This window comes from Triturus cristatus, chromosome 8 (genome assembly GCF_964204655.1).
Source record: "Triturus cristatus chromosome 8, aTriCri1.1, whole genome shotgun sequence".
NCBI classification, from domain to species: Eukaryota; Metazoa; Chordata; class Amphibia; order Caudata; family Salamandridae; genus Triturus; species Triturus cristatus.
The window spans coordinates 1,241,456,671-1,241,482,259 of NC_140591.1; the positions used below are offsets into that span (position 1 = coordinate 1,241,456,671).

The 25,589-nt window shown below is 49.4% G+C and overlaps 1 protein-coding gene across 2 annotated transcripts in view; it reads right to left on the bottom strand.

Annotated features, from left to right (window-relative positions):
• MED14 (mediator complex subunit 14) overlaps positions 1 to 25,589 on the bottom strand; it is a 1,045,467-nt gene that overhangs the window by 142,859 nt on the left and 877,019 nt on the right. The gene's annotated exons all lie outside the window — the stretch shown is intronic.

The following is a 25,589-nucleotide window of genomic DNA, read 5'->3' on the forward strand; positions in this document are numbered from 1 at the left end:
CGCTGTCCTCTTTGAATTGCAAGCATGGCCCTTTTATCACGAGAGCTTGAATTTCACTAATCCTCCTATAAGTAGTCAAAGCCAGTAACAAGGCCATTTTCAATGATAGATATTTGAGGTCTGATTTATGATTATACTCAAATGGGCTCCTCATCAACTGAGAGGACCGTATTCAACTGCGAAAAAATCGGTGGTTTCCAATTGGAGGATAGGTCCTAAATAGACCCTTACGGAACTCTATCACTTGTCTATTGGACCAGAGTGACAATTTTCCTATGGACTTTCCAAGCAACAGGTGTACTTTGACTGAGCTATGAGGGAGACCTAAACTGGCCAGATGTGATATATTTGTCAAAATTAGCTCGGGGGGAGTGATGAGGACGATGTCACAGGTGTGCGGAGTGTCATTGGTGCCTGAACCCCGGCGATGCTTGTTAAATGTGTGGGAGCCCAATGACCTCAATCGGCAGGCGCAGAACTGGGTGACACTGGGGATCATCACGGCTAAAAGGAACATGGCCCAAAAATGGGGGGCGGAGAGGGGACCAACACTGACCGCATGGAGTAGGGACATGGATGCAGCAATGTTTGCGGAACGCTCTGTGTTTATCAGGCGGGGGTGCCCCCGAAAGTGGGACAAGGTTTGGGGGGCTTGGAACAAATTCAGAGGGGAAATATGCAACCCTCCACCACTGTCACAAGATGAATCTTCGGACTCGGACTGAGGGGGAGGCTCCGGGGATGAAGGGGTCAGAGACTGTTGCCGGCTATGCAGCACTGTGCTGGTCTGGGATCCGCTTATGTATTGCCAAATGGTGTATGTTATTGACGGACATGATGGGAAGTGTGCTGTTCCAAGTGTCTTGTTGGTTTGCTTACAAGAAAATTAATAAAAATGTTTTTTAAAAAAAAGAAAATTAGCTCGGGGGAAGTATACCATTTCTAGAGCACCACATACAGAATCAAGTCCATTTGACTTTGTAATTAGCATTTGTCATCTCAACCCTTGCTTTAGTTAAAGGTATCTTCAATCTTCTAAAAAATCTAGTTGGCTGAAATTATTGTATTCAGGAGCCTGGCTGCTAATTCGAAAGACCTCGGTGCAGGATAACCAACTTGGTCTTTGCTCACTGTCAATAGATTTGGTGGTAGTCTAAACAGAATGTGTTTTCGTTCTGACAGGAGAAGTTGTTCTGTATACCAATATTGTTTAAGCCAAGCTGGAACTATAGGAATGATGCAACATTTAATCCTTTCATCTTTATCAACAATCTGGGAGTCTGGAGAAGAGGAAATAGAAATGCATAGGCGCATATCCCCGCCAAGGCTATTGGGAAAGCATTTCCCAATGACACTCTCTGAGTGATTTCTGCTGGCACAGAATTGGCACTTGTGATTGAGTTGCGTCTCAAACAAGTTCATACCTGGACTTCCCCAGGACTGAAAAACAACATTTAGCGGACCTTGGTCTAGTTCCCATTCAGGGCAGTCCTTGGTTGTTCTACTTAGCGAGTCTGCTCAATGATTGTTCACTCAGGGAACATGTTCCAATTTCAATGTTGTCTGATATTGTAAAACTATAGCCATATTTTCTGGGCTTCTGTTAATAACCAACAAACTTTTGCCACCTGGCTTGTTCAGATAAAAAATTGTTCTCGTATTGTCCGCAAAAACAAGTACTAATGAACTCTTTATCCTTGGGATGAAGTATTGAAGTGCCAGGAAAACTGCTCTTAGCTCAACAGGTTTATGTGGAACTTGGATTCCTGAAGTTACCATTTCCCACATACCTCTACCTCTTGCAAAAGCGCCAGCACACCCCCATCCAGCCAGGCATGCGTCTGTGGTCATTATAAATTGGGAGGATGATTTAGGAACTTTAGGCCTACGGATATATTCCATCTGTTTGCACACCATGGTATGATGGTTCTCATTCTGGAAGTGGTCAGACTGATACTGTCAGAAGATCCTTGACTTTGGGGGTCATTGCTTGTCTATTTCTTCCTGAAACTATCTCATGTGCAGCCAGCAGTTGGGAATGCAGAAGGACATCATTCCCAGGAATGACTTGAACACTTAAGCAGAAACTGACTTTCTTTCCAATAGAAATGCAGTCAACTTTAATTTCTTCTGCATCCTCTCTTCCACAAGGAATGCTCTGCATGAGTGTCTACATTTCCCCTAGAAAAGTTGTCTTCCTGCTGGGTTAAAAGTAAGATTTCTGTACGTTTAAAGTTGAACCTAGATCTTCAAACAACTGTAGGCACGCCTTCATGGAGGTCTTTTTACAGCACAAAGTGAAGGTCCTTTCAGAAGCCAGTCTTCCAGGTATGGAAAAACCTGATGACAGTTTCTCCTTAGAGAAGTCTTGACAGGAGACATGCATTTCGTGAAAATATGTGGAGCAGATTTGGAACCATAGGGTGGAACATTGAATTGGTAATGGCAACCGGCCATTTCTTGCCTAAAGAATGGTTTACGTTTTGGATGGATTGGAATATGAAAATAAGCATCCTAGAGATCCAGCAATATCATGAATTGTTTAGAAATCTGAGAATTTCTTGCAGGACTGTTTTTTCAGGAATTTATTTAACTTTCGAAGGTATAATACCAGTCTCCTGTCTCTATTGGCCTGATATTTTCTTGAGCAAGAAGAACCCTGAATAGAAACCGCTGTTTCTTCAAATGTGGGGGACCTCCTCCATGCCTTCTTTTTGGAGGAGTGAAAAAAACTCTCCAATTGTAACACACAAAGATGTTAATGTGACCTCTTCTAAGAAAGATTTTGAGGAGGCTTCTGAATGAATTCAAAAGTGTGCCCATGATAAATAACATCTAGCACCCACTGATCTATTGTGATAGATATCCAGCTGTTTTAAGTTATTGGAAAGCCTCCTGCCCACCCGTTCTAGGGGAAAATGGTGACCAGTGCCTAACAGGTGTCAATGACATCTGGAGGAGTACGGCCCTCCGAGTGTGGAGGCTTTTTTCTTGGAGGTTGTTTTGAATAATCCGCAGACTGTGTTCATCTGTTTGGCAGCTGTGTGTATTGTTGTTGATATCCCAATTATGGCTAATGTCTATGTGTCTGGTAATAACCTTGAGTTGAAAACAACCGTTGACCTCTTGCACCTCGAACGTGTTGAAATCAGTGTTGCCACAGAATTCCCAGGGATGTTGTGGTCTCTGTGTACGACTAGATCCATTGTAAACAAGTTTACCAAATAATGCCTCCGTATTCTAAGGGTATATCCATAATTTTTACTTGGACCTCAGACCAAAGGGCGGTTGCCCTCAGCCAGCCTTGCATGCTTAGGACTGCTGCTCTGACAATCTGACATAAACCTGTAGTAGCTGCATCCACAGCTGTGATTATTATCTTGTTACAACAAACAATTGATGGACGGAATGCTGACAATGCAGACATTCTCCCCCAGTCAAGAGATCTGGGTTAAATCCATCGTTCTTTTGCCCACTACCCCACCCCAGTTTAGACATGGCCATATGCAAATCAGTCTTGACCCTGTGCCTCATGGGAACAGTCCAGCCCGAACTGCCAAGCCATGTCTTCACTGGACCGGAATCAAGCATCCTAGGACCGGTTTCTGGCTATCAGCCGTCATCAGCCAGGATAGCTTGACTCCAGTGGCGTAGTGAGCATGGGTCCCACGTCTGGGAATACCCATCCCACTTAGGGCGAAAAGCGGTACAACAAATAATTGATTAACGGAATGCTGACAATGCAGACATTCTCCCCCAGTCAAGAGATCTGGGTTAAATCCATTGTTCTTTTGCCCACTACCCCACCCCAGTTTAGACATGGCCATATGCAAATCAGTCTTGACCCTGTGCCTCATGGGAACAGTCCAGCCCGAACTGCCAAGCCATGTCTTCACTGGACCGGAATCAAGCATCCTAGGACCGGTTTCTGGCTATCAGCCGTCATCAGCCAGGATAGCTTGACTCCAGTGGCGTAGTGAGCACGGGTCCCACGTCTGGGAATACCCATCCCACTTAGGGCGAAAAGCGTTACAACAAACAATTGATGGACGGAATGCTGACAATGCAGACATTCTCCCCCAGTCAAGAGATCTGGGTTAAATCCATCGTTCTTTTGCCCACTACACCACCCCAGTTTAGACATGGCCATATGCAAATCAGTCTTGACCCTGTGCCTCATGGGAACAGTCCAGCCCGAACTGCCAAGCCATGTCTTCACTGGACCGGAATCAAGCATCCTAGGACCGGTTTCTGGCTATCAGCCGTCATCAGCCAGGATAGCTTGACTCCAGTGGCGTAGTGAGCACGGGTCCCACGTCTGGGAATACCCATCCCACTTAGGGCGAAAAGCGTTACAACAAACAATTGATGGACGGAATGCTGACACTGCAGACATTCTCCCCCAGTCAAGAGATCTGGGTTAAATCCATCGTTCTTTTGCCCACTACACCACCCCAGTTTAGACATGGCCATATGCAAATCAGTCTTGACCCTGTGCCTCATGGGAACAGTCCAGTCCATTCCCAGACGTGGGACCCGTGCTCACTACGCCACTGGAGTCAAGCTATCCTGGCTGATGACGGCTGATAGCCAGAAACCGGTCCTAGGATGCTTGATTCCGGTCCAGGGAAGACATGGCTTGGCAGTTCGGGCTGGACTGTTCCCATGAGGCACAGGGTCAAGACTGATTTGCATATGGCCATGTCTAAACTGGGGTGGCGTAGTGGGCAAAAGAACGATGAATTTAACCCAGATCTCTTGACTGGGGGAGAATGTCTGCATTGTCAGCATTCCGTCCATCATTTGTTTGTTGTACTGATTATTATCTTGGCAGATGCCACGTCACTGAGCTAGATTACTGCTCTCACCTTATGTTTTTTGGATAGGAAAATATTCAAGACAGGATTCAAGATCTGACGAAATTTGCCTATCATATTTCCCCAATATAGCCTCGGCATTGGACGCCTGACCATTGCAGGAAAAACGATTGCTTATATTGTCAAGGAGTCTTCCTTCTTTGTCTGGTTGTGCTCAGCATGGTGTGTATGGGTACTTCGAACGTCTTTGGGCAGCCTGCATAACCACCAAATCTGGTGTTGGGTGTCCTATGAGGCAAGCGGGTGGATCGTTTAGGGCTTTATATTTGTTGTCCAGATGAGGGACAATAGCTGTCACAATTGCTTTATCTGCTTTAAACCCTCCGCTTATATGCGTTCAGTGTGATGGTATGGATCTAAACTATTTGTGAGCTAGCTCTTAAAAAAGCAGCCTATCTGTTTAACTGAGATTGGGAGGTCAAACCTCTTGTAGCTCTCTCAGTAAGAGCTTGGATTCCTCCTATGTCATATAAGGGTGAACTGGCTGTTGGTGGAATTGGTGGTGCTGATGTTGGTGCTACATAGTAGTCTCATTCAGAACCAGCATTTATTGGAGGGTCCTGAGTAATATCGCCCTCTTCTGGTTCTTCGTTATCAGTATAATTGTCATGTATGGTATTTGGTGTGTGTCTTCTTGATGATGGAGGATTATCAGCACGTAAGCTAGAACTAAGAAAAGGTATAAAACATTCGGAGTATATGGTGACACTGTGGTAATGGGAGCAGGCATTACCTGGGGAGGCTTTGACAGAGCTTTAGAAATCTCTTTCATTTGCCATAGATTTGTTACAAAAGCTGTGAGTACCTGCATTATCTGCTCTTTATCATTGTAACTGTCATATTCATAATTATCTGGAAAAGCCTCAATGGATCTAGGTTTTCATATCTCTCTCGGAAGAAAAAAGCCTCCTCCAAATATGTGTTTTCCTCCTCATCCAGGTCCTGGCACTTTATATGTAGCTGAGTGGGACTGTAAGCAGGTCCAAAAGGACCCTCATCTATTGATTCCTCCACATCCAGCAAAGAAGCGGGTGACAACAGCAAGACCTTACTGGGGCAGATGTGATTATAGTAATTGGAATCCCTTTCTCAGTAATTAGCATGACTTTTTTCTCCTTCGTTGACAGGTCAGCCGGTGGTATCATTGATGGAGGTTTTTGATGTGTGAAAAAACGTACTGGCTCGCTCTAAGGTCCTGATGTTTGAGCTGTTGACAGACGTCGATGTCGACTGTTTCTTCACTTTCGAAGCATCGGTCTACATTATCATTGAGGCCATGTAGGAAGCTGGCTCTGTATATACTATACCATAGTAAGGTATAGTGTGCACAGAATCCAGCGGATCCCCAAAGGCTTACAGAGGTAAAAATATATAATACCTTACTCTCTATTTGTGGTAGTGTGGGCGAGCAGTAAGGTTTTATCAGAGGGTAGTGTTAAGCATTTTATTGTAAACACTCAGGCAAGAAATCATTTCACACAGTCAAAGACTAAACTCTGACCAATTTGTTTTGTATAAAAATATTTCTTTAGTTGTATTTTATTTCTAGAAGCACGCAAGGACTGGTACAGGTAAGTGGAATAGTACTTTGCAAGAATAATGCAGTTTAATGCAGTTGAATGCAATTGGTTTGGTTATAGGTATATCAATTGTTCAGAAACAGCTGTAATTACTTTACAGTTACTTTACAATTACTTTGCGAGGACTTGTATTACTTTTCAGGTTACTTTTCTTACTCATTGTTGTATGCCTAGATACCACACTGGAGCATTTCCTGGATGGAAGTAGGTAATGCAATTTGTTATCAAAACACACTTGATTTTTCTTACAATTTCCAACTCCACACTTGGAACTTTTTTAACAGAAAAGCAGTTAATGCAATCCTACAGGAGGAAATGAACTTATTGGTTAACAGGTAAGTGCCTGGTTTTGGGGTTCTGGGGATAGAACAAGGGTTCCCCTAGGGTCAAGGATGCACTCCAAGGGTGGCCAACAACATGGCTGACTAAAACTCACTACTCAAGATGTCCAGCTGGCGTAAAAAAAATCCAACCTAAATCCTGCTGATACAGAACTAGCATACAGCCCTCTGCATAGCCCAGGCGTTGGGGATACCTGCGGACCTCCGATCCACTAGCAACAAACTGCTTCGTGAAGGGAAAAAGGGCTATCTGCCACGACTGTTGTCCGGAAGGGAAGAGGCCTACGCCGCCGGAGTACCTCCGGGCAGAATACTGACTTGGACAATAGGCCATGAGGCTGGCTGGCGGATAGAGAATCACAGGGTGAATACGTCCGGAACAACTGTAGACCCCCCCCCCCCCGGAGACCTGAAGCTGTGTTACCCCCACCCTCCTCCTGAAGTAAGTCCCGCAGAGAGAGCAAAGGCCATATGGGTAAGAGTCGCCATGCAGCTAGGGGTGAGACCGGCGGTTGGGACAGCGGTACGGATGGGGGGGGGGGGGGGGGTTTGGGGGGGGGGAAGGGCTAAGAAACTGAATTCAGACGGCCTCCTGATCCTGCAATTCTTGGCTAATTCCTGAGCAGAGGGGCCTGCGCCGGCCTAGAGCACTCTGGGATTATTGGAACGCTGTCTTTGCCCGCTTGTCCTGGATCCTGGGCCCCGGCTGGGAAGCTGCACTGGCCCATCGGGGAGGGCGAGTGACTGAGGCTGTGCAGTGGAGGATATAGAGGTTGACCCTGTACGTCCTGGAACCCCGCGGTGAATGATTCATCCCATTACTGCTCACCCCCCCCATGAGGACTGGGCCTATGAGGTAGAGGCCTAGATCTGGAGAAATTGAACTGCGTGTGGGGCACAGGCAGAAGGCTTTTAGAGTCCTGAGACCCACAGGAAAAGAAGTTTAAAAGCTAAGACTGATGTTCATGCCACGCTCCAAGTAAGAAACTGGGCTCAGAATGACATTGATGGGTAGGGGGGCCTAAAATTGGCGAACTGAGTATTGATCCTGCTCTGCGATTCCCACCCTCGCCACTGGATGGGGCCATGCAGCAAGGGGGCCCACAAATATAGTATAGCACCCTCTGGAGATCCGGCAAGTATAGCGGTGGGCCCTGGACAAATACACCATCCATGAGACCACGCACCTGATGCTGGGCACTAAAGAAACAAATGGCCCATTAATACAAAGGGGAAATCAATGTGCTGCTCGTTATCCCCTCTGGACAGACATCCAGTCGGAGTCGCCCATTCTTGCTGGGAAGGGGGAGGAGGAGAAAAATAAAATTATACCCTGCCGCATCCTGCTCAACCATAGTTTTATAATTACGGGAAAGGACAAAGACCCAAACCCCAAGACATGGGAAAATGAACCGCTACACTAAGGTTATAAACGCCCATGAGATTGAGAGACACTGCTGCCGGATACGGCCACCCTACTCCAAGCAATACAGTCATCTAGGGAGGCACCAGAGGACAGAAGAACAAGTTACTTACCTTCGGTAACGATGTATCTGTAAGAAACATTAGTTAGTTAGATTCCTCACCTTAGAATATCCCCAGGCGTCAGCTTGGATCCGGAAGATTTTTGTAGCAATACCCCTTGCGCGTCGCTAGGCGTTGTCTGCGGCTCCGCGTCCGTCGTTGGCGTCGTGCGCCGGAATGACGTCATCAGAGTACTTAGACGCCGCCCTGGCGCGCTGACATCAGTTCTTGTACATAGCTTTCCGCACCAGGAACGCAGAGCCATGCAAGAGACCGACACTGGTGCCAAAAAATCTAGGGCCCTGAAAAGGATAGCCTTAACCCTAGATGTCGGTTCGCAGAACGGGGAGGATGGGTGGGTCGGTGAGGAATCTAGCTAACTAATGTTTCTTACAGATACATCGTTACCGAAGGTAAGTAACTTGTTCATCTGAAAGAAACACGTTAGTTAGATTCCTCACCTTAGAATAGATACCCAAGCAATACCAACCCCGGTGGTGGGTCTGCGAACCAAGATCACACCAGAAAGTCCTGGAGGACAGAACGGCCAAAGAAGCCATCCCTCCGGACTTGGCTGTCTAGGCAATAGTGCCTGGCAAACGTGTGCAGCGAAGCCCACGTCGCCGCCTGACAGATGTCCTGCAAAGGGACTCCCCGTCCCAAAGCAGTAGTAGCCGCCGTGGCCCGAGTAGAATGGGCTCGCAGCCCAACAGGAGGGTCCTTTTTTGCCAAGGAATAACAGATTTTTATACACAAAGCGACCCACCGGGAGATGGTCCGTTTGTGCACAGCTTTTCCCTTCTTTGCACCCACGTAGCCAACGAAAAGCTTGTCGTCCACTCGGAATGGTTTTGTGCGGTCCAAATAAAAGGAGAGCGCACGTTTTGGGTCCAGACGGTGGAGCCACTCTTCCTCTTTGGAAGGATGCGGAGGTGGAAAGAAGGTGGGCAAGGTGACAGATTGCCCAAGATGAAAGGGGGTCACCACTTTCGGTAGAAAGGAAGGACGAGGCCGAAGGACAACCTTGTCCGGATGAACAGATAGAAAAGGAGGCTTGGACGATAGAGCCTGGAGCTCACTCACCCGTCTAGCCGAGGTGATGGCTACCAGGAAAGCAGTTTTAAGAGTCAGAAGACGAAGAGGACAATTGTGAAGAGGCTCAAAGGGAGCGCACATCAGAAATGTTAGGACAAGATTCAAGTCCCACTGAGGCATTATGAAAGGGACAGGAGGGAACGTGTGAGTAATGCCTTTAAGAAAGCGTGACACTACAGGGGACTTGAAAAGAGAGGGCTGATCAGGAAGCCGTAAGAAGGCAGAGATGGCAGCAAGATAACCTTTCAAGGTGCCCAAGGCAGAGCCCTGCTGGGCCAAAGAAAGAGGAGAACCTCAGAAAGAGGGGCGGAAAGGGGATCCACAGCCTTTGCTGTGCACCATGCCACAAATTTGTTCCACCGGCAGGCGTATACCGTCTTTGTGGAGGGACGCCTGGCTGTCAGAATGATATCACAGACTTCAGGAGGCAAGTCAAATGGCATCATCTGCCGCCGCTCAATCTCCACGCATGGAGGTGGAGGCTGGACAGGTTCGGGTGGAGGACCGTCCCCTGCTGCTGCAACAGAAGATCCTCCCGAAGGGGCAGACGTATCGGAGGATCGGTCAACATACTGAGTAGCTCGGGATACCAGTACCTTCGTGCCCAATCTGGAGCCACCAAGATGAGTTGGGCCCAGTCGCGCCTGATCTTCTTCAGCACTCTGGGCAGAAGTGGTATAGGCGGAAAGGCGTACAACAGACCGCAACTCCACTCGCGACGAAAAGCATCGCCGAGCGAGTGCCACCTTGGAAATTCCAACGCGCAGAACTGCTGACATTGCGCGTTCTCGTCGGTGGCGAATAGATCTAACCAAGGCTCTCCCTACTGCTGAAAGAGACCTTGCGCCACCTCGGAGTTCAGACACCATTCGTGATCCATCATGCACCGGCGGTTGAGTTCGTCCGCTCTGGCGTTCAGAGAGCCAGCCAGATGTTGAACCACCAGGATGATGCCCTGGTGTTCCAGCCATGTCCAGAGGCGCAGAGCCTCCTGACAAAGGGTCCACAACCCCACCCCGCCCTGCTTGTTGCAATACCACATGGCGGTGGTGTTGTCCGTGAACACCTGCACGACACTTCCCCGGACAGAGGGAAGGAAGGCTTTCAGTGCAAGTCGGATCGCTCTCAGCTCCAACAAGTTGATGTGGAGGCGAGACTCCGCCGGAGACCAGAGGCCTCTGATCTCCGCCTCTCCCATATGGCCACCCCATCCCAGGAGGGACGCATCCGTCACTACGACATGCTCCGGTAGGGGTAGGGAGAGACTCTTGCCCGTGACCCAATCGCGGTCCGTGAGCCACCACTGCAACTGCTGTGCAGTGCCCTCCGAGATCAAGACATGGTCGGACAGGTTGCCGGGATGCTGGGCCCACTGAAACTTCAGGTCCCACTGCAGAGCCCGCATGCGCCGCCTGGCGTGATGCACTAGTAGGATGCAGGAGGCCATCAGCCCCAGAAGCCGCAACACTAGCCTGAAGGAAACCCAGGATAGAGGCCGAAAGATGGGAATCGGGGCCTGTATATCCCGGACCCGCTGTTCCGGTGGATGGACCCAGAACTGCGCCGAATCGAGAACCGCTCCGCTGAAGAGGAGCTTCGGAGAGGGGCTCAGGTGTGACTTCGGCACGTTGATGGAAAACCCCAGCAAATGCAGGAGATCCGCCGTAGTCTGGACTGGAGGTGGCAGACGACTGTCTGGGGCGAGCCCGCCTTCAACAACCAGTCGTCGAGATAGGGGAAGACTGGTCTGCGCAGATGAGCCGCGACCACCGCCATCACTTTCGTGAACACCCGAGGGGCACTGGTAAGGCCGAAAGGGAGCACGGTGAACTGAAAGTGCTCCTGACCCACCATGAACCGCAGGTATCGCCGGTGGGCCGGCAGGACGGGGATATGGAAATATGCGTCCTGCAAGTCCAACACTACCATCCAGTCTCCAGGGTCTAGGGCAGCTAGAACCTGAGCCATAGTCAACATTTTGAACCGTTCCTTCCGGAGGAAGGCATTGACGTTCCGGAGGTCCAAGATAGGGCGTAGGCCCCCTTTGCCCTTCTTGGGAACCAGAAAGTAGTGGGAATAACAACCACGACCTACTTCTGGGCTCGGAACGCGCTCGACGGCCTCTTTGGCCAAGAGGGCCGAAACTTCTTCTTGCAGAAGATTCAAATGATCCTCCGAGATACGGTGGTGCTGCGGTGGCATGGCTGGAGGGGTCGTCTCGAAGGGGAGGGAGTAGCCCCTTCGGACGATTTGCAGCACCCACCTGTCCGAAGTAATGGTACGCCAGTGGAGCAGGTGATGGCGAACCCGGCCTCCCACTGGCGAGGAATGGGCCTGAAAGCTCGGACTAGAAATGCTTTGAGGCGGATGCTGCCGGGGTGGATGTGGACTGACCGCGTTGTCCTCCAGTACCGCCTCGGCGGAAACCACGTCCGCGACCGCATGCAGGCTGGTTCTGCGTCCGGTGGCTAGGCAGACGTGAGGAGGTGCCCCTTCCTTGGCCACGAAAGGAGCGAAAAGCGGAAGTTTGTGGCCGCGGGGCCGAGAGGCCCAAGGACTTGGCCGTAGCCCGGGAGTCCTTGAAGCGAGCCAGCGCACTGTCCGCTTTCTCACCAAAAAGGCGAGCGCCATCAAAAGGCATGTCCACGAGTGTGTTCTGGACATCCCCTGAAAAGGACGTGGACCGCAGCCAGGCGTGACGTCGAAGCGCCACCGTGGTAGAAATCGCCCTACCCAGCGAGTCCGTAGTGTCGAGTCCACATCGGATGGCATGGCGCGCTGCATCTCTCCCATCGGCCAGAGCCGAGGAAAGCCGTGCCTGGGCCTCCTCCAGGCACAGTGGCAGCACGTCCTCCACCGTATCCCACAGAGAGTGGGAATAACGGTCCAAGAGACAGGCGGTGTTTAAAGACCGCAGGCCCAAACTGAGCGAGGAGAACAGCTTCTTACCGAACTGTTCCAGTCTCTTGGAATCCCGGTCCGGAGGAGCGGACGGGAAGGAGGATTGTGAGGTAGAGGCCTGGATAACCAGACTCTCGGGGGTGGGGTGTTGGGAGAAAAAACTGGGGTCGCCCGGAGCAGGGCGGTGGCGCCTGGCAACGTTCTTATCCACAGGAGGGACTGTGAAGGGCTTGGACCAGGTGCCCTGCAGAACGTCAGTGAGGGCCTCATTGAATTGCAGCAGAGGCTCAGTGGAGCATGCAGCAGACTGAAGCACCTCAGTGAGGATGTTAGTCCTCACAGCCACGGCAGGCAGCTCAAGCCCAAGGGCCGCGGCCGCCTTGCGCAGCACCACAGAAAAAGCTGCACCCTCCTCCGAAGCCACAGTCGGAGGAGAGATGAATCCAGTGTCCGGTGAGGTATCCAATCCACTGGCCTCCCCCAGTTCATCTGCCCAGTCCTGTGAAAGTTGCCCTTGAAGGGCCATAGGGTCCTCAGACCCCTCCCAGTCGCCCCCGTCATCCGATTCCTGGTAAAGAGGAGGAATGATCGGAGCCGGTCGATAGACATAATGTGTCTCTAGCGGCGTCGGATGCGGCGTCGGGCGGCGCCGCATCGGCGTCGGGACCGGACAGGGGCTGAACCGGGGATAGACGTCGACCGGAGTCGGCACCGGTGTCGGCGGAGAAGGCGTGACGAGGTCGACCGGCGTCGACGGGGGCCCAGGCTCGGGCCCCTCGGGGACCTGCGGCGCCGGGGCCGGAGCCGCCGGCACGCAAGGTCGCCCAGTCGAGCCCGCGGGGCCCGAAGGCGCGCCAGCGGGCGTCGATGGCGGGGCCAGGCTCCTCATGGCCGAGAGGAAGGCACTGACCTCCGCCGGCGTCGCGTCAGTCCCAGGGACCGGCGGGTATGGGGACTTGCGCGGCGCCTGTGGCTCCGGCGGAGCCGCGGGGGTGGAACCACCCTGACCCTCGGCCGAGTCGCGCGACCGGCGAGGGGAGTCCGAAGAGCGGTGTCGCCTCTTGGACTTCTTGGAATGCTTCGACTTACCCGAAGACTTCGAGCCAGACGAGCGACGATGTCGAGTGCGGCTCCGCGTCCGATCCTTGGACCTCCTCCTGGACCGGGATCGAGAGGGGCGCGGAGCCGAGTGGCGAAGCTCGAGAAGCTTGCGGGACCGCTCCCGCCTAGCTTTCGAGGTCAGGGCCATACAATCGGAGCACGACTCTGCGTCGTGGTCGAGGCCCAAGCAGTACAGGCACCGGCGGTGATGATCGGTCACCGACATCAGTCGGTGACAGTCGTCGCAGGCCTTGAAACCAGGCATCCTACCGGCCAAAAACAGTCAAAAAAGTTAGTCAAAAATTGACTAAAGGGGTAGCTCTCCCGGATCGGCGCTTACTGGCGTGGAAAAAAGAAGAACTGACGTCAGCGTGCGAGGGCGGCGTCTAAGTACTCCGACGACGTCATTCCGGCGCACGATGCCAACGACGGACGCGGAGCCGCAGACGACGCCTAGCGACGCGCAAGGGGTATTGCTACAAAAATCTTCCGGATCCAGTCTGACGCCTGGGGATATTCTAAGGTGAGGAATCTAACTAACGTGTTTCTTTCAGATCAAGAAAAGTGCGCTCTGAGGTCACATTGCTCCACCAGGATTTGCAAAATGTTGCCGAACAAGTGACAGAATGGGAGAATCGAGCCTCAGAAATAGAGGATGTGGTAAGAGATCTCCAGAAGGGGATAGCAGAAATTCGAGGTACTATTAGCGAGGTACTATGGTGCCTCGAAGATGCGGAACACAGAGCATATAGGAACAATCTCCGCTTCGTGTGTTTTCCGGAGGGGACGGAGCATGCCAGCGTTTCTCACCACAGGGCTAAAAACATTATCCTGCGTGAGAACTTCTCCACCTGTTTGGTAATTGAACAGGCACATAGGCCACCTCCAGGAGCCCCACCTAGACCAATTATAGCAAGGTTTCTCAACTATCTGGAAAGAGATACGATACTACGAGAGGCACGCCCCAAGGGAGACTTCAGACATGACAGTTCCAAAATCATGATCTTTTCAGACTACAGCTGCGAAGTTTAACGTCAAAGACGAACCTTTGATACTGTGAAGGCAAAACTCAGGGCACTGCAGCTCCAGTATATGCTATTGTTCCCTGCAAAGCTGAAAGTCATCTATATGGAAAAAAACGACAGACTCCAGAGGAGGCATGGACATGGCTGGAGGAAAGACCGAACCTGTGACACTGGGGTGAACCCCATGCGGAAAGCCGGCCAACACGGCGCACAAACATCGAACTACACGACACGCCAAGGAGGAATAACGAACGACCGGAGATTAAGGTGTGTGGGTGATGGGATACCTTACATATTGAGAAGGATTATAAGGAACAAGGAGACCCTAGGAGTCAGAAGGGACCAAGGGTGTAAACATTTTTATAAAGGAACAATGGTCCCATTCAATTAGAGTAAGTTAAGATGCCACAATTAGTACAATGAAAAATTTGGTTTTATGTTTGAAGACAATGCAGAAATTACTAGTAAATTACAGTAAATAGTGAGAAAAAGTAAAACAGTGAGTGAGTTGGTGGCAGGGTAATAGGAAATCAGCCGATTTCCGGTACCCAGGCAAGTGATTTAAAAGGTGACTTTTTGGTGTTCGAAGATAGTTGTTAACAAAAAGTCAGTAAGACATTTCATACTCCGACATTTCAATTTGCAATACAATGGAGTTTAGAAATGGTTGTCGACGACGTTTCGATCCCTTAGCGAGTGGTGGGATCTCTTCAGGACAGGAGAATGACAATTATTTGCCTGGGAGGTAGCAGTGCCCGGAGCGGGAAGAAAATGATCCACACTGGGTGGTGTGTGATGCGCAAAAGCGTCTCGTACATCAATTGCGAAGGTTAGTGTTGAAGTCCGGGACTCGTGGAATGTTCAGAATTACGTGGAGGCGGGAAATTGAGCCAGAATTACGATGAGACACTGGGAGGAGAAAAATGGCCCGTCAGGTATCGTCTCATACATCAATTACGGAGGCCGGGACTCGTAGAATGTTGAGAATCCGTGGTGGCGGAGAAGTGAACCAAAATGACGGTGAGCCAATGGGAGGAGTAAAAAGGTCCGTCAAGTGCGAGTCAGGCCAAATCTTGAATACAATTGGAGTTCCGAGGGAGCCGGAACGTGCGTATGGAAGCATTCGGAAAACAATGCAGCCGTGGGGCGGGAGCCCGGATAACGACAACGTGGTAGGTAGCCGATAGTTCCGCGGCAAAGCGTATGGTAACGCGAATAACCTGGGGAGCTTGCGAGGATCCGGCTTAGCGTGAAGGTGCGGGCTGTGTGGACGGGTGGACTGCCCAATGGAGGGGACAACCCAGGGACATGGACAAAGCACTAACCTCTGAGAAGAACAGGGCCACTACTGGATTCAGCAGGCAGGAATCCCACACTGACTCGGAGGGTCAGGACGAGACATCTGGAGATGAGAGTCTACATCCTCTTGCTGCAGAAATCGCAGCACTAGAACGCGACATGGAGGCACCAGTGCGGTCATCACAGTGGCCATTCACCCTTGACGGTTCTAATAACCTTCGTCCAGTAGCCACCTACTGACTCCAGACCACAATTGATCGGACCCGTCCTGGGTAAGCTACTCCAATACTGTACACTTCTCTTTACCTGTAAACTATAGTTTTTGTTCTTATCTGTACTCATTCCGCCTTTTTGGATTGTTCTTATTGACTCCAAGGGTAATTGACTCCACCGTACTCTCTTCGTCCTTTTTCTATAGAACTGATGTGCCTCTCCTGATGCATACTTATTGTCTCGTCAATATTTTACAGAAGAATGTATTTGTAGATAGCATCCTTGATTGAAAGGTATTGTCTCCCTTGAATTTATCTGTTTATATCTTGGGCTCTATAAAAACCGCCTCCGCTCTCCTGTCTTTGTCTTTGTTTCTGCGGTATCCCTTGGTGATTGGTTAACCATACTCGCACTTCCTTGACTCCATTCCTTCTGTATCACGGGTGTATATCTACCTTTTTCGCTGAAACCTTATCTAGACTTTATCTCTCTGGGTGCACCTCGATCTCATCCATCTAAAAGCCACCTACCAGTTCGGTTCTATGTTACTTATATATCATCCTGACCTTGGGCCTCTTAGACTCCTATTGTAGATTCTTACCCTTTTATTCTTATGTTATCCCCTTAACCTTTTTGTCTACCTTAGTCAGTGCTGAAGGAGATATTTTGATGTTAATATATATTGACTAGAATCTTCTGGTCAAAATGATATAAACGATGATTCGCTGATGTGTTGTTTTCCCCTTTTTTTATGACCCTATAATAGGCACCTTCTGTGTTGTCCCACACGCCTCACATCGTCGTTGCCCTGATGAAGGTGTAGCTTACACCGAAACGTGCGTTGGCTCCTGCCCTCTCATGCCTTGAAAGAATCTATCTATCCCTATGAACTGGGAACGCACGAGCCTGTCTGAATTGTTACTTTTTTGAATCGTTACATTGTTGATGTGATTTTTAACTTTATTGGCAAATTAATTTGTATAATGTGTGTACATGTATTAGCTCTGTTCTATACATGAACTTGTTGTTTGAATGAGTGTATGTATGTTTGACTTTATGTGTGGGACTTCCGTTCATATATCAAATAAATTGTATGCCATATTGTTTATTCTTTATGCAAAGATTATCATTTTGAATATTGTTATTGAAATAAAGTACGTTCTTTTTATCCTTCTTGTTCTTCTTATCTTCCTGAGTCTACCTTGGCCCTTGGCTCTTCTTTATAAACGTGACCCAAATTTGGGCCTAACGAAACCAGTTTAGTGTAGACAGTGGGTTCTGTTTTTCTTTGAAGGATCACAGTGGAACTCATCAGGCCGGACATAAAAAATTACGTAAATCGGCACCGACCTACCGGCCGTTGAAGCAGAGGACTGCCACCACTGTATAGCCCAGGCACACAGGTTGAGACGACCACCTCCAAAGAGACTAACCTGTTGCTGAGTCCACTAAAGCTCTTTTTGGGGGGGGGGTTTCTTCTTTCTAGTCTGTTCTTGTGTAACAAGAGTTTGAGAGTATTGTGCTGAAGTTGTTAGGGTGTGGGGTGGGTGACAGATTTAATCTCTTCTCATACACACCTGTTTTAGTTAGGATGGAGTTAGGTGTGATAAGTCTCTGGTGGGTAGGGAGGGGGGTAAGATGGGAGTTTATTCTTTTTTATGGCATAGATGGTCGTAAGAATTGCAGCGGTGAGGTGCACTGGAAACAGACACAGTAATCTCCAAGGCTGATACACACAGCACTGGTACGAGATATGCTTGTGTCATGTCTACACCAATCTCTAAAGAGGATCGGCCCTATCGCTCCTGACGTGGCCTTAGAGACGAGATAAAACAGGGACTGGCCACACAGTATATTAAGCAACTACACCCAGATGTGGTGATGCTTCAGGAGACCCACCTGCAGGGAACTCAGTGTAGTGTTCTCAGAAGGGGGGCGTACGTAGAACTGGCTCACGCGGGCTACACTTACGGGTCTCGGGGTGAAGTAATATTAATTAAAACATCACCCCTCTTCTAAGTCATTCACAGATGGACGATATGTAGGAGTGACGGGCAGATGGGGACGCAGAGAGCTAACACTTATGTGTGTCTATGCACCAGCAAGATTACAATCCCAAGCACTAACCAAGGTAACCAATGTCCTCCTGAAGACACCCACATCCCTCCATGTAATGGAGAGCAACTTCAATGACGTGATGGGCACGTCTTCAGTCTGATCGGGGAGACCTGAGCCACAGACCAGTACTACCTCACTAGCGTGCTTTGCCGAAACACTTGCATTGACCGATGTCTGGCGTTACACACCCACATGACAAACAATACTATTTCTCGGGGGGGACATACAGTATACTCTAGGCGAGACTATATATTTGTCCCGGACGGTGAATTGGTCGAAGTCGCCCGTTCAGAGTACTAGCATGGGAACTGTCGGATCACTCACCCCTCTGGGCATGCATAGGTATATGGGGCTGGGGCCCACACATACAGTGGCATTTGAAAGCATCGGAGCTGCAAAATGGCATGATTCTGGATGGTATCCTGGCAGACACAGATCTTTTTTTGTGGAAAATAAAGATACTGTTGCCTCCAGAGCAACATTATGGGAGAAATATAAAACGGTATTATGAGACAGGGCACAAAACCAAATATCCTGGGAAAAGAAAAAGGGAGTGGAGAAACTAGAACAGATAGAACAGATACTCAACTCTGGAACGGCAAAGTATTGCCTCACCAGACCAACTAACAACCCAGCAATTTGAAGCCCTTAGAGTAGAGTATAGTGACTTAGCCCAGGACGCAGCTAAAAAAACACGAAGAGTAGCAACACTGCATCGACTTTATGAGACCGGTGATTACGCTTTAAAACAGCTGGCCTGGTTAAACAAATGAGAAACAGAAATTAGGTCGGTAAGATGTATTATCAACTAACAGGATACGACACATACCACTGATGAACATATAGGGAATGCGTTCGCTGCACACTATAGCGCATTTTACAAGACACAGCCACTTAGTGACTCCTCAGTTATAGACATCTATATACAAAATATTCAGACCCCCAGCCTAAGCGAAGATGAGATGCAATGCCTAGAAGGGGATTTAACACATGACGAAGTGAAGACGCAGTGGCTAAGCTGCGCTTGGGCAGAATCCCATGCCCAAATGGCATACCCAGCGAATTATACAAAAGATGTGCTGATCCATTGTGTCCCTACTTGTTAGGCCTATACCAGGACGCCTTCCAGGAGGGCATGCTACCTCTGGACGGCCACGATAGTGGCCATATACAAGGACCGCAAGCCCAGAAATGGGTGTGACTCATACCGCCCCATGTCCTTATTAAATACAGAGATTAAAATCCTTGAAACAATCCTGGCGACAAGGCTTCTCCGCGTTATAGCGAGACTCATTCACTGGGATCAGTCGGGATTCATGTCCGGATGAGCAACCCGATGGAACCTCTGCAGAACGCATAACTGGTTGATGGCTGTAAAAGATCGTGATGCCTCACATGCATTCTTGTCGCTGGACACAGAGAAAGCATTTTATTCTATACACTGGCCCATCTTAGACAACACTGGTCAAGTTTTGATTTTGCTCGACCTTCAGGAAGTGGGTTGCACTGATGTATAATGCCCCTAGAGAGGCAGTATATGTCAATAGTAAGCTCTCTCAGGGATTCCCAATTGGCCGGGGGACCAGACAGGGATGTCCCTTGTCACCTCTATTATTTGCACTGATCGTGGAATCTTTAGCATGTGCGATCAGACAAAATGAGGGGTTTCCGGACTACTCCTAATGACCAGGAGGAGGAGAAGATATCCCTTTACGCGGATGATATACTCCTATACATAACCAAACCTGACAACGATGCCCACATTATTCCAAATACTTTCTGACTATGGACGGCATTCAGGTTACAAAATCAATTGGGATGAATCCGTATTACATGGTCCCCGGCATGCAATGGATTTGCCCCCCTACCCAGAGACCTGAAAATAGTGCGAAAGGGCTTTAGATACCTAGGGATATTCATCACCCCCAAAAGTGAGATCTGCTGCTCTCACAAGCTCAAGTGGGTGATGACCAATTTTAAGGAGAATGCGGGAAGGTGGAAAGATCTATCCCTCACCATAATGGGACGAGCAACTATGTTCAAAATGATTACCCTGCCCCAATCCTTCAGAATGACTACCATCCACTCCCTAGGACAATTTTTAGAAACCGTCTCCGATCTACGCTCCCTGCTGTGGCTGGGGAAACACCCAAGAATAGCTCGGAGGATTCTCCAGCGCAACCCGTGCCATGGTGGGCTAGCACTGCCAGATGGGCCATCTGATCCCCATCAATGATTGGAACCACTGTGGAAGGAGAAATGGCTTAGGGAACTGGGCAAACTGCGTGGATTTGGCCCCTGGGATCTACTGGGGATCTCTAATGTTGGGGACATTCTTAAAAAGGGCAACCTTAAATCCCTCCCTGCCCTCTGTACTAAATATAAACTACACAGATCCCAATTTATTAAATATGCCCAACTGTGCCATGCCTGGGGAGCGAAAGGTCTGACAACGCCCCTCCCGGAATATATACCTCTCAAAGGGCAGTTACTACAAGAAGAACTAACGACTAAAGCTGTATCCCTCACTTACAAGACACTTAACAATAACATGCTTGACAATCTAGGTAAACTTAGAGAGACTTGGGAAAGCGAAATAGGTACTATGAAGACTACTGACTGGGAAACGGTAATCAAGACAGGACTGCGACTCATCCAATATAAGATTCTTCATAGGGGATTCTATGATTAAGCAAGACTGCATAAAATGGGGCATGCGGAAACTCCGAATTGCCTGCACTGCCGCACTGAGAAGGGCGACTTCCTCCATACAATATGGGGCTGTCTAATTATCCAAAAATATTGGGATGCAGTAATCCAATAGTTAAATGACGTACTGAAAACCTCCTTCCCTCCCTGCAGACCCACGGTTTGTAATTCTGGGCATTCCCTGTGACGTGGATGTTCCTAGACCTCACTTGATTTTCAGGGCCCTGGGATTAGTGGTGGCTAAATGTGGTAAGACACTAGGGCGCACAAGAAACTCAGACACTCCAAGAGAGAAAAGAGGGATGTACCTCTACATGGCAGCGGAAAGGGTTACGTACAAGATTAGAGGGTGCTGAAAAAAAATTCTGCAAAATCTGGGGTAACTGGATAGATCATTATGGGCTGGCTCCCCCGGAGGAGGCTATACAGATAATAGAAGATGGGACAGACAGTAGACGCCTTCACTTAATCTAACAAAGGGAAGATCTGACAGTGCTGTGAAAGTGTATGCTTTGTTAACCTTTTGTAATACACGACATTCCTTACTGCTATATGTGACCACCGAGACTGCATTGCTTTGGCTATACCATGAATACACTACGTATGACCTGTTACAGTTATAGTTCTGAAAACTGTATGATTTTCTTATGAGTCTTGAAAATAAAAAAAAATATTTAAAAAAATAAAAAGGATGCACTCCAAGAGCACCCTCTGTAGCACGAGGGCGGCCGGGTGCAGAATGCTGAGGCCCAATGTTATCCAATGGGGGGTAGGGAGCCTCCGGTTGGTGGCTGCTCTCGGGCAGGCCACAAGGTTGAGGAAGCAAAGCTCCCACAGTTAATTTCAGGGCAAAGGGGGGTCCGAGTTAGCACACAAAGTGCACCCGCAGCGGTGCAGGGCGGCTCGGGGTGCTGGTTTGGCGTCTGAGCCCTGTTGTTTTCAATGGGAGTTGCAGGTTTTGGATTTTGACTGCAGGATCGGTCCAGGACGTCTTCCGGGAGGAACCAACAGCTGGGCAGGTAAGTCAGAGGGCTCGGGGACGTAGGTGCACCTCAAGTCCGTTTCTCCAGGGCGCAGGGTGGCTGGATGCAGGGGCACCTTATGAAGTCGGATGTCACCTTACCAGGCCCCTCGCAGTTGGGGGGGGGGTTCTAAGTGCAGAGGCTGCAGTTGAAGTCGGGGAGTCCCGGAGGGGTCAACCCACAGTGGACTCTTAAGTGCTGTGGGACCTCGCTGGGACCAGTGGGCCACCTGGGCTTGGTCCAAAAGACGACGGTGGCAGTGGTGATTCCAGGTGTCTAGTTTCTTCACCCTTAGCAGGTCTTTGGAGTTTCTTTTGAACAGAGCTGCTGTTCACAGGTGTTTGTTGAAGGCAGTCTGTCTTCCCAGGGGTTCTGGAGGTTGCTTGCTGCAGGACAGGGTGAGTTTTGGCGCAGGATCTCCGGAAACTGGAGACGGGCCGGTAGGGCTGGGGCCAAGTCAGTTCTTCTCTGCCGTCTCCTCTGCTGGGCGTCTTCTTTCGTCCTCCTTTATTGGTTGCGAGAATCTGCATTCTTGGTTCAGGGCTGCCCCCTAAATACTGTATTTAGTAGGCATTTTTGAGGGCTCTCGAGGTAGTAGCCAATGGGCTACTGACCTTAGGGTGACTGCACCCTTGATGTGCTCACCTCACATGGGGGAGTGGGCACTATACCTAATCCTGATTGGAGAAAGCCTACCATCTGGACGATGGCAGGCACTGAAGAGTGGGCTTCAACTCGCCTTCCCAATTGAGCACACCTTCTGGGCTGCTTTAATTTTTCCTGCCGAAAAGAAGGTGAGACAGGAAGGGGGCCTGCTCCTGATAGCAGGAGAGTCTGAGAGTCGTGTTCCAAAGGCGACAAGGCCTTTGAAGCTCCCCTTCCACAGATTGCTCTTCCTGACCTGGGGGAGGCGTGAACAACTCGGCCCAAGAAAGGCTTTGTTTCAGGGACCAGGGAGCGAAGGCTCCCACCCCAGGGGCCCAGAAACCTGTCTTGTGGTGGCCGTCTGGTGTTTATCAGTCAGGGAACCCACCAGCGGGTGGTCATTTTTCAGGGGGCATCTACAAGATGCTATCTAAGTGCATTGTATAATAAATCCCATACTGGAATCAGTGTGGGTTTATTATGCTTAGAAGTTTGCTACCAAACTTCCCATAATTCAGTAAAGCCATTATGGTGCTGTGGAGTTCGTAATGACAAACTCTCAGACCACACACTCCATTATGGCTTTACTGCACTTACAATGTTTAAGAATGGACTTAGCCACTGTAGGGGTCCAGGGCTCATGCAACTGTACCCTCACCGGTGGTATAGTGCACCCAGCAAGAGGAGTGTCTTACCTATACCATAGGCAGTGGGTGGCAGGCATGGCACACAGCTATGTGTGCCATGTCGACTCTTCACTTTTCTCTGCACTAAAACACGCAGCCTGAAATGGCAGTGTGTGTGTGTTAAGGTACATGACCTCTAAGGGTGGCACCATAAGTGCTGCAGCACTTAGAGGCCTTCCCTGGTCACAGTACCCATGGTACCTTTTATAAGGGACTTACATGTGGCCACAGAGATGCCAATTGGTGGTACAAAGGTACAGTTTTGGGAAAGAACCCAGGCCCTCTGAACCTGATCGGCATGGCCCCAGGGCACATCAAGTCAAAGTGTACGGGCAAAAAGTGGAGGGTGGGGGATGGGGGGGTGGGGGGGTGGGGGGTGGGGGGGGGGAGGAGTTACTGCAACAGGCCATCATTAATGTTGTTGATGCCTATACGTTTGTAATTGTTACCGTGGATGATGTTGCCATGGAAGCTGTTGTCAGTGGTCTCGTCATTGGTTTCTTTGTCGATGAGGGGTTCGTCTACACATTCTTTATCTCAGAAGTTATTTTTTAAAAAGGTGTGTAAGGCTCTCACCTGGATCCTTCTGGTTTTGTTGAGGTAGTTCAGAGTGAATATGCTACTTACCAGTATGCATCTGTTCTTGGCATGTAGGGCTGCTGACATTCATATCTGTGCATAGATCGCCGCCTAGTGTTGGGTCCGGATGTTTGCACGTTGTTGTCCTGGAAGAGTCTTCGAAGTATCACGAGATAGGTGACTCCTCCCCTGGACCAGTGCGCATGGGCATCCTCTCCATCCTTAGATTGTTTTTCTCCATTGTGGCAGTGATGGAGTAGATACAGTAAGTGATGACCATGCTATACAGTAATTCTGAGAGCTGCAGCTGCTACAGGCGCCGGGGAGGAGGGTGGGCGATATGAATGTCAGCAGCCCTACATGCCAAGAACAGATACATACTGGTAAGTAGCATATTCAGTTCGAGGCATGTGGGCTGCTGAATTCATATCTGTGCATAGAATACATAGCAGTACCTCCTATTAGCGGCGGCTACCCGTGCCAGCTGCAGCAGTCTGAAAAAGAGTTTTGAGAACAGCCTGTCCTACAGCTGCCTGCTGTTTTGAGTGTACATCTACGCAGTAGTGTTTGGTAAATGTATGTATAGTGGACCATGTGGCTGCTCTACAGATTTCCTGTAAAGGAATGTTTCCTAGGAAAGCCATGGACGCCCCTAACTTTCGTGTTGAGTGGGCTCGTGGGGGAATCGTTAATGTGCGTTTAGCTTTTTGATAGCAAATTTGAATACATTTAACGATCCATCGGGCTATCCCTGCTTTGGAAATGGCGTTGCCCTTGTGTTGTGGAGAAAAGGCAACGAAAAGTTGTTTTGTTTTCCTAAAGTCCTTAGTTCTGTCTATATAGTACATGAGGGCCCTCTTTACATCTAGTGTATGGAGCATTCTCTCTGCGACATTTTGTGGACTTGGAAAGAAAACAGGCAGTTCAATAGTTTGATTCATGTGGAACTGCGATATCACTTTGGGCATGAATTTGGGGTTGGTACGTAGTACAACTCTGTTTGCGTGAACCTGTATGAATGGCTCTTGAATGGTTAGTGCCTGGAGTTCACTAACTCTTCTTAACGAAGTGATTGCCACTAAGAAAGCTACTTTCCAGGTGAGGAATTGAATCTCACATGAATGGAGAGGTTCAAAGGGTGGACCCATTAATCTGGTGAGGACCACATTGAGGTTCCACACCGGTGCCGGTGGGTGTCTTGGGGGAATTACTCGTTTGAGTCCCTCCAGGAAGGCTTTGATGGCAGGCACTCTGAATAAAGAGAGGTGCTGCCTGTTATGAAGATAGGCTGCTATCGCGGTTAAATGGATACGTATTGAATTGTATGCCAGATTGCATCGGTATAAGTGTAAGAGGTAACAGATGATGTTTTGAATGGATGCGTCCAGCGGGTTAATGTGATTGTTGTTGCAGTAAATGACAAACCTCTTCCATTTAGCCGCACAGCAAGCTCTGGTAGTGGGTCTTCTGGCCTCCTTGATGATATCCATACAGTCAGGTGGCAGGTTTAGGTAGCCAAACTGTAAGACTTCAGGAGCCAGATTGCCAGGTTCAGCTGTTGCGGATCTGGGTGCTGAATTTCGCCATGGTTCTGCGTTAAGAGTGCGGGTTTGATCCGCAGCCTTTGATGCGGCACCACGGAAAGTTCTAGAAAGGTGGTGTACCATGGTTGGCGCGCCCATGTGGGAGCAACTAGGATGAGTGTCAGTGAGTGTTGTCGCAGTTTGCGTGCCACTAGCGGTATCAATGGCGCTGGGGGAAAAGCGTACGCAAATCTGCCGGACCAGTTCATCCATATCGCATTGCCCTGTGACTGCGGATGTGGGAACCTGGCGGCAAAGTTTTGGCATTTTGCGTTTTCATTTGTGGCAAAT